Here is a 14,894-nt window from a genome sequence, read left to right on the forward strand (position 1 = left end):
CAAGTTTAAGAATGCACAGGTGAGTCCAGAAAAACCCAGTACAACCTGGCGAGAGATGAGTGATCAGCCCCTCCCCCATTGAACTGCCACCTCATATAGCCTAGTCTTCCAAAATAGTCCAACCGGTGCCATTTTTACAAGATTGGCCTTAAGATAAAAGTGTGGCCAAACCAGAATGTTCTTTGGCAAAAATAAAGTACTGCAGGTGCTGGAAATCGGAAATAAAAACAAAATGCTGGAAACAGCAGGTCTAGCACAGCATCTATGGAGAGAGAAACAGAGTTCACGTTTCAGGTCTGTGACCTTTCATCCTTTCGCAAAGTGTGAGCGTGTTGTGGAGCAATGAGTTACAATGCAGCCTGGCCAGACCCAGGTCTAGGGACACCATCTCTTTCAACTCTGTGTGTTTTACCCACCACTTGCTGATTAATATGTAAATGTACAGATCGCGGTTTCTTTCTTGAGCTGTAAAGCTCTGCACTTTCTGTATTCTGTACCAATTTGAATAATCTTTAACGTTTTACAGTTTCAAGATGTTATTTAATAAACTGTTTTACAGAAAAAAGCCGCACAGGGTTCTGCTGGGTTTTATTTATTGCTTGTCTCAGACGGCTGTGAAATGATGAAGGTTTGAGCAATTCAGTGAGTCAGAGGCTAGGCTTCCTTCCTGACAACAACACCACTGAAGCAACCTACTAGTTGTGAAGTGCTTTGAGACATCCTGAAGCCATCATTACAGTAAAACATGCACTTTCGTTTTCTCCACTTATCATCATGGGTTAGACTCACATAAGAGGAAAAACGCAGGCAAACACTGCAGATAATTTACACTTGGTAAGGTCCCACAAACACAATGTTAATCTGTTATGGTGGGGTTAGTTGAATGAGAAACATTGGACTAATTTGCTAGAGTTCTTTGAAGATGTGACAAGCAAAGTAGATAATGGAGATCCTGTAGATGTAGTATATCTGGACTTCCAGAAGGCCTTTGATAAGGTGCCGTACAAAAGATTAATACACAAGATCAGATCACACGGAGTTAGGGGTAATATATTAGCTTGGATAGAGGATTAGCTAACCAACTGAAAGCAGAGAGTCGGGATAAATGGGTTTTTTTCTGGATGGCATGCTGTAACTAGTGGGGTGCCACAGGGTTTGGTCCTTGGGCCCCAACTATTTATAATCTATATTAATGACTTGGATTCAGGGATAGAAGGCACTATAGCTAAATTTGCAGATGACACCAAAATAAGTGGGAAAGTAAGTTGCAATGAAGAAATAAGAAATTTACAAATGGATATGAACAGGTTAGGTGATTGGGCCAAAATTTAACAGATGGAGTTTAACGTGGGTAAGTGTGACGTTATCCATTTTGGTCGGAAGAATAAAAAGGCGATTTATTATTTAAATGGAGAGAAACTTCAGAATGCTTCAGTGCAGAGGGATCTGGGTGTCCTTGTGCATGAATCGCTGAAAGCTAGTATGTAGGTAATAAGGAAGACAAATGGAATTTTGGCATTTATTGCTAAAGGAAGAGAGTATAAAAATAGAGAAGTGTTATAAGGCATTGGTGAGACTGCACCTAGAGTAACGTGCACAGTTTTGGTCCTCTTACTTAAGAAAGGTTGTAGTTGCATTAGAGGCAGTTCAGAGGAGGTTCACTAGATTGATTCCAGAGATGCAGGGCTTGTCTAATGAGGAGAGATTGAGCAGTTTAGGCCTATACTCACTAGAGTTTAGAAGGATGAGAGGGGATCTAATTGAGGTATATAAGATGCTAAAGGGGATAGACAAAGTAGACATGGAGTGGATGTTTCCCCTTCTGGGGCATTCTAGAAAGAGACCATAGTTTTAGGCTAAGGGTTGGTAGATTTAAATGAGAGATGAGGAATTACTTCTGTCAAAGGGTGAATCTGTGGAATTCACTACCTCAGAGTGCAGTGGATGCCAAGACGCTGAATAAATTTGAGGTGGAGATAGACAGATTTTAAATTAGTAACGGGTTGAAAGGTTATGGGGAGGGGGTGGGAAATTGGAGTTGAGGCAGACATGAGATCAGCCATGATCTTATTGAATGGCGGGGCAGGCTTGACGGGCTGAATTATCTACTCCTGCTCCTAGTTCTTAAGTTGGTTGGGATGCTGGGAGAACTCTAATCTTCAAATAGTTCCATTTTTACCTAGTGTCTTATCTTGCCCAAAAGACAGTTAAAAGAAAGTGAGAACTTTGATTTATATAATGCCTTTTTATGTATTCAGGACATTCCAAAATGATTTAAAACCAATGAAGCAGATTTGAAATGTAGTCACTGTTGTAAAGTAGGAAATGTGACAGCCAATTTCTTTTTATTATTTATGGGATGTGAGCATTGCTGGCTCGGCCAGCATTTATTGCCCATCGCTAATTGCTTTTGAGGAGGAGGTGGTGGTGAGCTGCCTTCTTGACCCGCTGCATTCCATGTGGTGTAGGTACACCCACAGTTCAGTTAGGAAGGGCGATCCAGGATTTTGACCCAGTGACAGTGATATATTTCCAAGTCAGGATGGTGAGTTGCTTGGAGTGGAACTTGCAGGTGGTGGTGTTCCCATGTCACTGCTGCCCCTGTCCTGGGCAGTAAAGATTTGAAGGCACTGTCGAAAGAGCCTTGTCAAGTTGCATCTTGTAGATGATGCACTCTGTTGCCACTATGCGTGGGTGGTGGAGGGAGTGAATGTTTAAGGTGGTGGATGGGGTGCCAATCAAGTGGGCTGCTTTGTACTGAAGGGTGTCAAGCTTCTCAAGTGTTGTTAGAGCCACACTCATCCAGGCAAATGGAGAATATTCCATCACACTCCTGACTTGTGCCCTGTGGATGGTGGAGAAGCTTTCAGGAGTCAGGAGTCAGGAGTTGAGTTACTCTCCACAGAATTCCCAGCACCTGGCCTACTCTTGTCACCACGGTATTTATATGGCTCAGTTTTAGTTTCTGGTCAATGGTAACCCACAAGATGTTGATGGTGGGGGATTCAGCGAAGGTAATGCCATTGAATGTCAGAGGTGATGGTTAGATTCTCATTTGTTGGACTTAATCATTGCCTGGCACTTGTGTGGCATGAATGTTACTTGCCACTTATCAGCTCAAGCCTAAATGTTGTCCAGGTCTTACAGCACACAGACATGAATGCTTCATTATCTGAGGAACTGTGAATGGAGCTGAATACTGCAATCATCCTTATAATGGAGGGGAAGTCATTGATGAAGCAGCTGAAGATGCTTGGACCTAGGACACTAACTGAGGAGCTTCTGCAGAAACATCTTTGCACACAGCTAGTGCCCATAAACAGCAATGTGATAATAAGCAGATAGTCTGTTTTAGTGAGTTATTGAGATCTGAATATTAACTAGGAGAACTCCTTTGCTACTTTTTGAGAGGCAGTGGCATAGTGATATTGTCACTGGACGAGTATTCCAGAGACCCAGGGTAATCCTCTGGGGACATGGGTTCAAATCCCACCATGGCAGATGGTGAAATTTGAATCCAAGAAAAACCTGGAGTTGAAGAAAGTCTAATGATGACCATGAAACCATTGCTGAATGTTGTAAAAACCCATCTGGTTCACCAATGTCCTTGAGGGTAGGAAATCTGCAGTCATTACCTGGTCTGGCTTATACCTGACTCCAAAGCCACAGCACTGTGGTTGATTCTTATATGCCCTCTGAACAAGGGCAATCAGGGATGGGCAATAAATGCTGACATAGCCAGCGACGCCCATATCGCACGAGTGAATAAAAAGAACATGGGATCTTATATGTCCACTTGAGAGAGCAGATGAGGCCTTGGTTTAACATTCTCATCCAAAGGTCAGCACCTCCAACAGTGCAGCATTCCCAGTACTTCACTGGAGCATCAGCCTGGATTTTCTCCTTGGACATAAGAATCAAGCTGGCACTTAAGTGGAATAATTATGTCAGTTTTGTGTAACAGGCAATGTGAACCTGTTTATAAGGATGTCTCACTAGACAGCACAGAGAGGAAATCGTCTACTGTAATGAGATACAGGAAGGTGGGGTGCAAATCAAACAGGCAGAAATGCTGTACCAAAAGCCCATCTCCTATTGCTAGCATTTCCTACATAACATGATGCAGGTAAAGATAATTGCAAAGAGAATTCAAGTGGGGGTTTCAAAAAGCTCTGGAGATATTTCACTTGTGCAATTCTCTACAGGAAATGAATAAATGAAAGGGTCACCTGTAAAAGAGGAAAGAAGCATGTGGGGAGCGAGCAGGAGTTCGGGGGAAATTAGATGGTTGATGTAGAGAAAAAACAGACTGCTGCAGTGTGGATTTTGTAACATCATTCTGCCAGGAGGCAGATATACTCACTGAAAACCCCTCTCAGGCCAGAAAACTGGCCACAGCGAGAGCCTGCATCTGATATGCTCTCAGCCAGAAAGACTCCCCTCTGTGAGGCCAGATATTGGGCTGGGGGGGTGCAGGGGGTGTGGGTGTTTGTTGTAAGATTCTACAATTCCTTATCGTTGACAGAGAGAGAGAGAAAAGTTCCTTCCAGTCAAGGCTGAAATGTAACTTCAGCTGCAGAAGTGAAAGGACAGTATGTAAACTGTTGACATCATCTCCCACCTCCCAGTCCCTCTTCTATAGCAATCAATAGAGTATTGATCCATAAAGACACCTAATCTGATCATGACATTAGTTCATCTCAAAAGTATTTGATTACAGTGCTAAAATAGGCCATTTAGTTAGCGAGGGGCCACATTCAGAACTTGAGTTCTGACCTTTAAAACAATATTGATGAATTGGATAAAAGACACATTGCAGAATTTATAAGCTAATTACAGACTTGGCTTAGTTTTCATCAGAGAGAACTGGACTGAAGGCAGAGCTTATACTATTCTTCAAACAGCCAAGTGTGTGGGATCCCAGAACTAGAGGGTAAGATACCAAAAAAGATTGTTCAAAATCTCACAATGAAGCGTAGCGGAAAATAATATGTACAAATATTTGCAGACCCTCAAGTCAGACAGACGTTGTGACATTCATACACCCTTCCACACTCACTCATACACAACCACAGAGAGGAATAATGTTTGTACACTCACATACTCCATGGCCAATTGCACATTGAGCTATTGAAAACCCTCAGGGACATAATGTCTGGCATTGATGATATAGGGTCGCAAACCCAATCTGATCTGATCCAATCAAAACCCAGGTCGATAAACAATAATACGGTGGCTGGACGGACTCCGAAATTGGGAGCCTATCATTTGATAAAAGCAATTAACAACCATTTAAGCCCATTAGTAGTCTAATCGACTGCAATAATATGTCCCCAGTGGAATAAAATGTTCCCAGCACATGAAACGCACCAAGTGAGAACCTCGATTTTTTTCATTATTGGTTGTAAGGACAGATATAAAGGCTAGAGGTGGGTCTATGCCTGACTTCAACAGGAGAGGCTGACGAAAGGCTTTTAAGTGTCTAACCTTTGATGTGCATTAATCCCTGGACAGTATCAAGGGTACTCAGCATAACACTGTCTACTAACTGGTGGACTCTGTAATCTAACGTCACTTCAGCATTGCTACTGTGTCCATTATGGGCATAGTTACTGTTGGAGATACATCCTGCAATGAGGAGGAGAAAGGGAGAGGGTGGAGGCCAGATTAACAGAAGCCACAGGGAACGCAACAAGGAGCAAGGGGTGCTGAGGGCAGATTGCAGCATCCGCAGAGGCACAGGCAGAGACCATACCCAACCAACTGTGTGTACAGTGTGTACAGAAAGACTTACCTGCAGATGACAGAGAGACAGTGCCTGAGGAGACTGAGCCTTTCCAGAGCGACTGTGACTTCGCTGTGTGACATGGTTATTAGAGAGATGGCATCCAACTGTGTGAGGGTGCCATCCAGTGCCAGTGGCAGTGAAAGTCACCGTGGCTTTGAACTTTTTGCCTCCGTCATTTCAGGTCAGCACGTGGAGACCTGAATGGCATTATCCAGTCTTCAGTTCACCACTATATTAACGTGTTTACAGATGCCATATTTAGATGTGCTGATCAATTCATAGCCTTCGCCATTGCCCATAATAATCAGATGGAAGGAGCCAGAGGCTTTGCAGCCATGGCAGGTTTTCCAAGGGTGCAAGGTGTAATCGACTGCACCCATGCCACCATCAAAGCACGAGCAGGCCAGCCAGGGGTCATTAACAGGAAGGGCTATCATTCATTCAATGTGCAGATAGTATGCAACCACCAGCAACACATAATGCAGGTGTGTGCAAGATGCCCAGGGAGCAGCCATGATCCCTATATCTCCTGGAACTCCCATGCAAAGTGCCCTATATTCTTATTCCCATATCCTCCAAACTCCCAGGTGCCAGTCATGTTTAGTGGACCTGATGCATTGGAAAGATGGCTGCTGGGTGACAAAGGGTACCTATTGAAGAAGTGACTCATGCCACTGGTTTGAGGTCCCAGGACTGAACCTGAGTGCCGTTACAATGAAAGCCAAGGCACAACCAGGTTCATCATCGAGCAGACAATTGATGTCCTCAAAATGACGCTCAGATGCCTTGACGGATCTGGGGATCTCTTCAGTACCTGCCTTCCAGATTGTCCCTCATGGCGGGTGTTTGCTGTATCTCTACAAACTGACGCTCCAGAGAGGGGATCCCCTACTGGAAGAAGACCGATGGGAGACCAGCCATTCCTCTGATGAGGAGACAGAGGAAGAGGAGGGGTAACTGGCATAGCCCCAGCGAGACCCTGCCAGGGAGCATCTGGATGGTTGTGAGACATGGGAGGTCTTCATCCTGAGGAATTTCCAGTAGCTCAGTCCATCAAAACATCTTCTAATCTTGGCTACTCCCTCCATCTTCTCTCTCCATCATCACAGGGAAACCAGTTTGTTATCTCCTACAATCACAAACACCCAAACCATATTCACCTCTGTCTGGAATTTATGACACATTCAAATAAAACACTCATGGAATCTATCTCAACGGATTATTACACACAGTAAATAAACCAGTGATCTTCTCCAGGATGTTCAAACAACACATCATTTCTTTACACAAAATCCTATAGTCATTTACAAATAATACAAATTATAAACTCACCAATGTGCACCAAATTGTAACTACTGTGAGAATTTTAAAAATCTTTTCTGGGTGCTGCAGTGTGGTGCTCCCCCAGTGCTGACAGCTGCAGTGGAGACAGGCTGCTCTCCCTTGTTCCCTCTTGTCTGGGATGACCTTTGCGGCTGTCCTCTGGTTGTCTGAGGCCATAAGGGCCTTGGCATGGTGGGTATCTCCTTCACAGTATCAGGAGACCCTTATGGCACATTGGCACTCAAAGGGATCTGTGCCATTGGCAGAGGTGCAGATGAGAGGCTTTCGCCATCAGAAGCACCCTGAAAGGTGCCCCCCACCCCCTGACAATGGTGTCAGCTGCTGCTCACCCTCCGCCATGAGATCCATTTGGGCCTCCCTGCCCCTGAGGGCGACCAGGAGCTGGATGTGAATCCAGGCTCCTCGTCCCTAGCTCACACAGGCTCTGGTGCCTTAAGCACAGAGACAGGGCAAGCGAGCGCAGGTCAGAATGCATACACATGATTGCTTCATTAATTTGCTGGGCTTGGCCCTTCTTGAAAGTTGCCAGTCTGTCCATGAAGGAAGCTGTACATTCTGTTGAGTGGGTGACCACAGCACTCAGGGCCTGATGGACACCTCCAAAGTTTGTGCTAGAACCTGCAACACCTTTGGTATCTCCACCATATTTCCATGCACCTCGCGCTGGATGTCCAGCATCTGCCACCTTACAAACGACTCCAGAGGCTCATGATCAGACTGAGACTCAGCACCTGTCTCTCCTCCAGCACTCCTCCGACTGCCAGAGGCCTACTCCATTTCAGTCTCTGGCAGCTGCATGTGCGAATGTGATGTGCCCTCACCAGTTCCTGTTTCCCTTACTGCCAAGGTATGAATACAGTGAGGTGTGTGTATCTGCACTGGTGCTGGGTGCAGAGCAAGGATATGATGCTGCAACCTCTGAGGCTTCCTCTTCCTCCTCAGGTGTTATTATGGGACCCTTGAGGGTGGCGGAGCAGCAGTCGATGGTGCACCTGTGCAGGAGATAAAGATAGGGAAGGTTAAAGCTGTCTTCAACCTTAGAGTTGAGGGCACTGAGAGATACTTCCACATTGGCACCATTACAAGCATAGTGAGATGTTAGTTTTTGCATTTTAAAACTTCCAGCATGTATTCACTCGCTCCTTCCTGATGCATGACAGAGTTTTCAATCTGATACCATCAATGCCTCATTCATAACAACATACCAGACATCATGCACCCTTCCCTTAGCCCCCTTAGCACATATCTCTCTCAATAGCAAACAATGTCCCTTGCATTCTCACCACCCTGGGGCTTTCCTCCTATCTTGCCTCTGCCAATGGACTGGCTCCGCTCATCCACAGTGAGCTGGATCAACTCTTTCTTGATGGGTGTGAGGATGATCAAGTTCGCCACACCATCTTGCTTCTTTCTCGGGCATTGTGAGCCCTCTTCTTCTGCAGATACAATGCAACGTTACAGTGATTTAGAAACTCCTACGCAATCATTCCTTCACATGTATGGCCTATGAGAACTCCACAGGCTGAACAATCTGCACAATGATTAGTTCCCGATAATCAGTGTGCCTCTTGCACTTCTTCCCACCGCCCCCCAACACCAATAGGCTTTGGTGCCATGTACAGTGGCATTTGTGTATCATGCCTCCTCACACTTGTGGGCTTATCTCAGGATTCATTGGCTTCTTACTCTAGAAGAGACCTTGTTAGAGGCAATGATCTTCTGTTGAAAACACATTTATTTACATGTTAACTATTTACAAAAGTTAAGTCAGACCAAGACATAGCTGGAGCTACTCTCTGAGATGCTTCATGCTCATCTTCTTTCAGTGAGTGACCTCACTATGACATAGCTCCTTAAGCACATGTTCAGTAGCTATCATTAGAATTGACCCTTTACATCTCCCCTCAAGTCTTTATCTCCATACTGTGATACACACATTCCTTCACACCTGCCCCCAAAATCTCTTCTCTTAAAGGGAAAGTCTCTGGTGGTTTCACTAGTCTTCCTAAACGGGTGCGAAGCTCCTTCTGAGGTAGGTGGGAATTCTGTTGCTCTGAGGTCAGTTCGTAGGGGTTGTAACTCCTGGTTTCCCTCATTTGTGGTTTTGTAGGTATTACACTGTCTTGAGGTTCAGGGTGCCCTGCCCATACTGTTAGTGGTTTTCTGTCCATTGAAACCAGGGTAGATCTGTTCCTTCGAATGATGCCTGACTGTGTCTTGACCAGAAACGACCTCAGTTGCTGTAGCTTCTCAATTACTGTGCCAACACGGTTCTGGTCGCTGATCCATACTCACTCTCCCCTTCCAAGAATTGGAAGGTCTTAATCCCTATGCCTCTGGTTAAACATATGAGTTTGACTTCCTTCTTTCTAGTTCAATCATGGTCTTCCACCATGACATTTGGAGACAAGCTGTAGGGGAGGAAAGGGATTTAAGTCGTTAGCCTGCAGCCCATCAAAAGCTTGCATGGGGCAAACCCATGATGTAATGGTGCCAAAAGATAACTAAGCAGAGCAAGCTCCAAGTCTTCATCTTCAGTAGGCCTTTTATAGTGCATACTCTTCGCTCAGCTTCTCTGTTAAACTGGGGGTATTTTGGGGAACTTGTGGCATACACAAATCCATACCACTTTTGCGAAGGATTAGAAACACTCGTTGGTGAATTGTGGTCCATTATCAGAGATGAAAATGTCTGGAATATCACGTGTAGAGAAAATTTTCTTCAAGGATGTAATAATGTAGCTTTGGCGCCTCCATCCAGCAAGAATTATAGTCTATTACAATAAGAAATATTTCCCCTTTATAGTCAATCAAATCCATGCCAAGGTGTTCCCAATGCCTGGGAAGGAGGAGGGCAGAAGTGGCTCGTTCTATTCCTGTCTGTGAATAGCACAGGTGACTCAGTTGGAGATCATCTCTTCAATGTGTGAAATTCAGTGTGAAATTCCTGGCCATAATACCGACTGCTGTGCTTTGGCTCAATAACTGGTTATACAAAGATGTTCTTTGTGGATCCTCTGAGGAACTTCCAGACAGAAAGCTCATTGTATAACCACCCCTGCATTTTATACAGGGGATCCTCTGTGACCCTGAAGTGGCGACGCTGTTCGAAATATTGCCTCAAGATGGGGTTGCTTGGAATGTACTGTGGCCATCTGTTCAGTCGGTACATGTGAATATGGATGCAGTCTTCATCTTGGCATTGAGCTGCTTGAAATTCACGCAACTTCTGGTCTGTTGCTGTCAAGTATTTGGTAGTCAAGGCTATGAAGGTTTCAACTTCCACTATGAAGATTTATCTTCCTCTACTTGGTAAGTGGCAGGTATCCTGGACAGTGTATCAGCCATAATCTGATATATACTGTTATGATCCCTGCCAGGCCCAGAGATCTATTTAGGGACCAATAACATTTTGTTTAAAGTAGATAAATGTTGAGATTCAAGAAGCTGCTTTTGGAACAAAGCCACAAGATTCCACGGATTTTGGACAAAAAAATCAAACTTTACTGTACAAGTTCAGAAAGATAAAACAATTTACACTACCGCGAATACCATCAGAAGGAACCAAATAAGAGGATTTACACTTCATCAAGGAGGTTGAAGCATATACATCACTAAACACTCAGCATTTACCAGCTACTGCAAAAAAATTTGTGGGAAATAAAACGGCAGCAAGATGAAGAATGTCTCCAAATCCGAGAATATTGTCTGGAAAGATAGCCAATAACCCCCTGTAACCTGATACTCCGGCAGTACTTTGAACAGCCAAGCACTTCACTGTCATTCACAACCTATTAGTTTTCAATGAGAGAATAGTCATGCCAAGAGCAAGACTTCACCAAGGTCATCTAGGAATAGCAAAATATCATTCATGAGCACAGCAATAATCTGGTGGCCTGGAATTACTCGTGCTATAGAAGATATGATTTCTAACAGCCTTACTTGTGCCATAACCAGCCAGGAGCAAGAACTCAAACCCAATATCACCATGAACGGCCACAAAAGAGGGTAAAGCAGTGTGAGGAAGAACGGTGAAACATCCAGTCTCGCAACTTTAATCACAGACATAAAATATGGGAGTTACCAGTTCTGAAGTGTGAGGAGAAAGTATGGGTCTGAGACCAACAGTAGGAAGACACAACCATTGAAAAATCTCCACAACCAAGATCATACACAATGGAGACACACCAGGGTATCATAGGAAGAGACTGTAGCACCTTAATATCCTTGGGCAGAAAGCCAATAGAAACTTAGCTTACCAATCAGATCCTGATGAAGAAGAAGCATGGCTTACTACAAACTCTACAGCCACCCAGGAGAAGAACACTCACACCGAGAGAAGGGAGAATGTGGAATATCCTTGACCTCAATAGGAGATCAGAATGAGATCAGGGAGACTGGTCAAGGCACCTCAGAGTCTAATCCTGTGAAGTCTGAGAATTTGGGGGGGAGATATAGGAAGATGTAAATATGAAAGGGATAAAGATTTGAGGGGAGATGTAGAGTAAAGGGTTAACATCAGAAGCATATATGATGCTGATGTAATAATGATGTCAGATCATGTGACTGAGAAGTAAGTGAGATCTGGAAGGAGGAGAAGCTCCAACCTCATGTAGAGGTCCAAATGGGTAAATGCTTGCTGTAAATAAAGAGTAATGGTTTTGAGAAACTATACACTTGAGCAGCATACTCTGGGAAAACAGATAGCCCCCAAAACCCCCGTCTAGACCCCAGCCACAAAACAAAACAAGATGTTCCTATTTATCTTGTGGGAATTATTTTGAGAAGTTTATGTTTTATATTTATGTTTTTGTGGAGCGGTTTAACTTGGAGGCTTCTTATTAAACCATAACATGAAACTATGGTCTCCAAGGTGTTTAATGCCCCAGGGCAGCGTTAGAAATCTTGTGTTTGAAGTGGATTGGATGTGGTCCCAGGACAGGGTGACATTACTCTTGGGACTCATAGTCTCTCTGATTGGCTGGCAGCACATGAAAATGGACTGATCCCTATCCCGTGGGCTCTACTGGGAGTACCCCTTTGGATAGTGAGGGTGGCGGCGGATTGGTGGGCAGGCAGGGTGCGAATGACCTATGACACTGGCAAGACTTGGATGTGAAAAGGGCAACTGGCACACGACAGTCTCAACCCATCAATTGGATACTGGGGGGAGGAAAGGAACAATTAGACAAGGAGGAGGAAAAGAAACAGAATTGCATTTTCAGAATGCATTGAAACAAATGGCACTGTACATTGCCGGTCTGGCTTTTCAATCTCATCCCTTAAAGAAGGGTTGTTAGTTCCACCAGAGGGACAAGGCAGTTGTGACTGTTTTGTGCTATACAAGAAACTCCCAATCCAAATAGTTACTCTGGGAAATCAGGAGAAGGTAAATGGCAGCTGATTGGGAAGTAGAACAAATTGGTTTTAAATTGGCCCAATTTGAAGCAGAGTGATTTTAAACCCTGATCATTATCCACCATCGTCAACGTCTGCCATAGCAACAAAGGTTCAGCTGAGGACGGTGGTTAACTTGAAAGTCAGTATGGTGACCTCCAATAAAACAGGCCCGGAGGACTCAGCTTCCGCTCACTCAGTGATCACCACAACTGCTCCCATAGATAAACCAGCTCTCACAGTTTAAATTTAATGTGTTGCAACGATTGCAAGGGATGCTGGGAACTGGGCTAAGAGAGGATTAGACAGGTTTAAAGACACATCAAAGAAAAAACTCAAACAAGTACCAGGAAAACGAATAAATATTTAAAACAGAAAAATTTGAATGGGTTAGGGAAATGGAATGCGACTAAGTGCAGTAAGGTCTATGTGAACTAACATTTTCATCCTTCTTGACCTGTCTGCAGCCTTTGACATGGTTATGCATACCATCCTACTCCAACACCTCTCCACTGTTGCCCAGCTGGGTAGGGCTGCTTTCGCCTGGTTCCATTCTTATCTATCTAATCATAGATAGAGCATCACTTACAATGGCTTTTCTTCTCATTTCTGTGCAGTTGCCTCTGGTGTTCCTCAAGGACTGACCCGTGACCTCCTCCTATTTCTCATCTACTAACTGCTCCTCAGTGACTTCACCCAAAAGCACAGTGTCAGTATCTACATGTACACTGACGACACCCAGCTTTACCCTGCTCCTCCTAATTGTTAAATTATCCAATGCTTACCTGACATCCAGTACTGGATGACAAGAAATTCCATCCATTTGTATATTAGGAAGACTGGAGCCATTATCAGAGGAGGATGGTGTGACCCTAGTGCGTCAAAGGCTGCAGACAGGTTGAGAAGGATGAGAGTGGATAGCTTGCCTCAGTCACAGTCACAGGGAATGTCATTGATGACCTTGATAAAAACTGTTTCAGTACAGGATATCTAAGGAGGATATTTAATTGGAAAGAATCAAACATGGAGTTCTGTGAAAGATTTGGAAGATAACATATTCAAAGACTTTGGACTCGGAAGGAAGGATGGAGGTGGGATAGTAGTTTGCAAGGTCAGAGAATCCAAGGTTGTTTTTTTGAGAAGAGATGTGATGACAGCAGATTTGAAGGAGAAAGGGACGGAACATGAGGAGAGAGAGCTGTTAATACTACTAGCTAACATGCGAGCTGGGAGGGGAAATTGGATGATCAGCAATTTAGTGGGAATAGGGTTGAGTGAGCAGGAGGTGGGTCTCTTCGACAAGATGAGCTCAGAGACAGCATAAGAGGAGATAGCAGAGAAACTAAAGAGTGACATAACTTCAAAGTTAAGGCATGGGGGAGCCTTAAAGGAGGTTTATCCCAGTGGGAATGGAGAGAAGAGGCAGGGGCAGCTGATCAAATGATCTTAGCCTTAATAACAAAGAAATCAATGAGTTTCTCACATTTCTTGTTGGTGATGAGGGTGGAGGAGACAGGAGAGGAGGCAGCTTACTGTTATGAATAGAAGCCAGGAGTTAACATTGCATTGCAGTATGACGCTGTAATGATGAGCAGCTTTAACAGATGAAAAGAGGACCCAATAGTGCCTTATGTGGTCCGGCCAGATCTGACTTTGGTCATTGGCAAGCCAGTCCCATGAGCACTCGATGACTTCTTGCTATGCTGTACTACGGCTCAGAGGTTGAACGGAAACTATTGTATTACTGACTTTGGCTCACTGGATGTGACATGATCTTTACTTGGACAGTTGTTTCTTTTGTAGCATTAGCTTATATATAGAAGCAATCTATTTGAAGGGGATGTCTATATACAGGGACAGCTTATATGGAGGATTGGCCTATACACAGGAGTATATACAGGGACCAAATGTATATTGGAGTGGTCTATACACAGGGGTGGTCTATATGTGGGTATGTCTTTACATGCACATGAGCATAGCATTCCACTTGCTATCTAGTTACAATATATTGCCACATAAGATAAGAACACAAGAAATGGGAGCAGGAGTAGACTATCCACCCCACTCCACGATTCTGTACAATCATGGTTGATCCTTCAACCTCAGATCCACTTTCTGTCTGTTTCCCATATCCCTTGATTCCCTGAGAGACCAATAATCAATCACAAGCTTAAATATTTTAAACAATGGTGAATCAACAACCCTCTGTGATAGAGAATTCTATCATGAGTGAAGAATTTCTTTTTATCTCAGTCCTAAATGATTGACAGCTTTTCCTGAGACAGTGCCCCCATGTTTAAATTCCCCAAGATAAAAATAAAATACCGCAGATCCTGGAAATCTGAAACAAAAACAGAAAATGCCGG

This window comes from Carcharodon carcharias, chromosome 8, assembly GCF_017639515.1.
Source record: "Carcharodon carcharias isolate sCarCar2 chromosome 8, sCarCar2.pri, whole genome shotgun sequence".
Lineage (NCBI taxonomy): Eukaryota > Metazoa > Chordata > Chondrichthyes > Lamniformes > Lamnidae > Carcharodon > Carcharodon carcharias.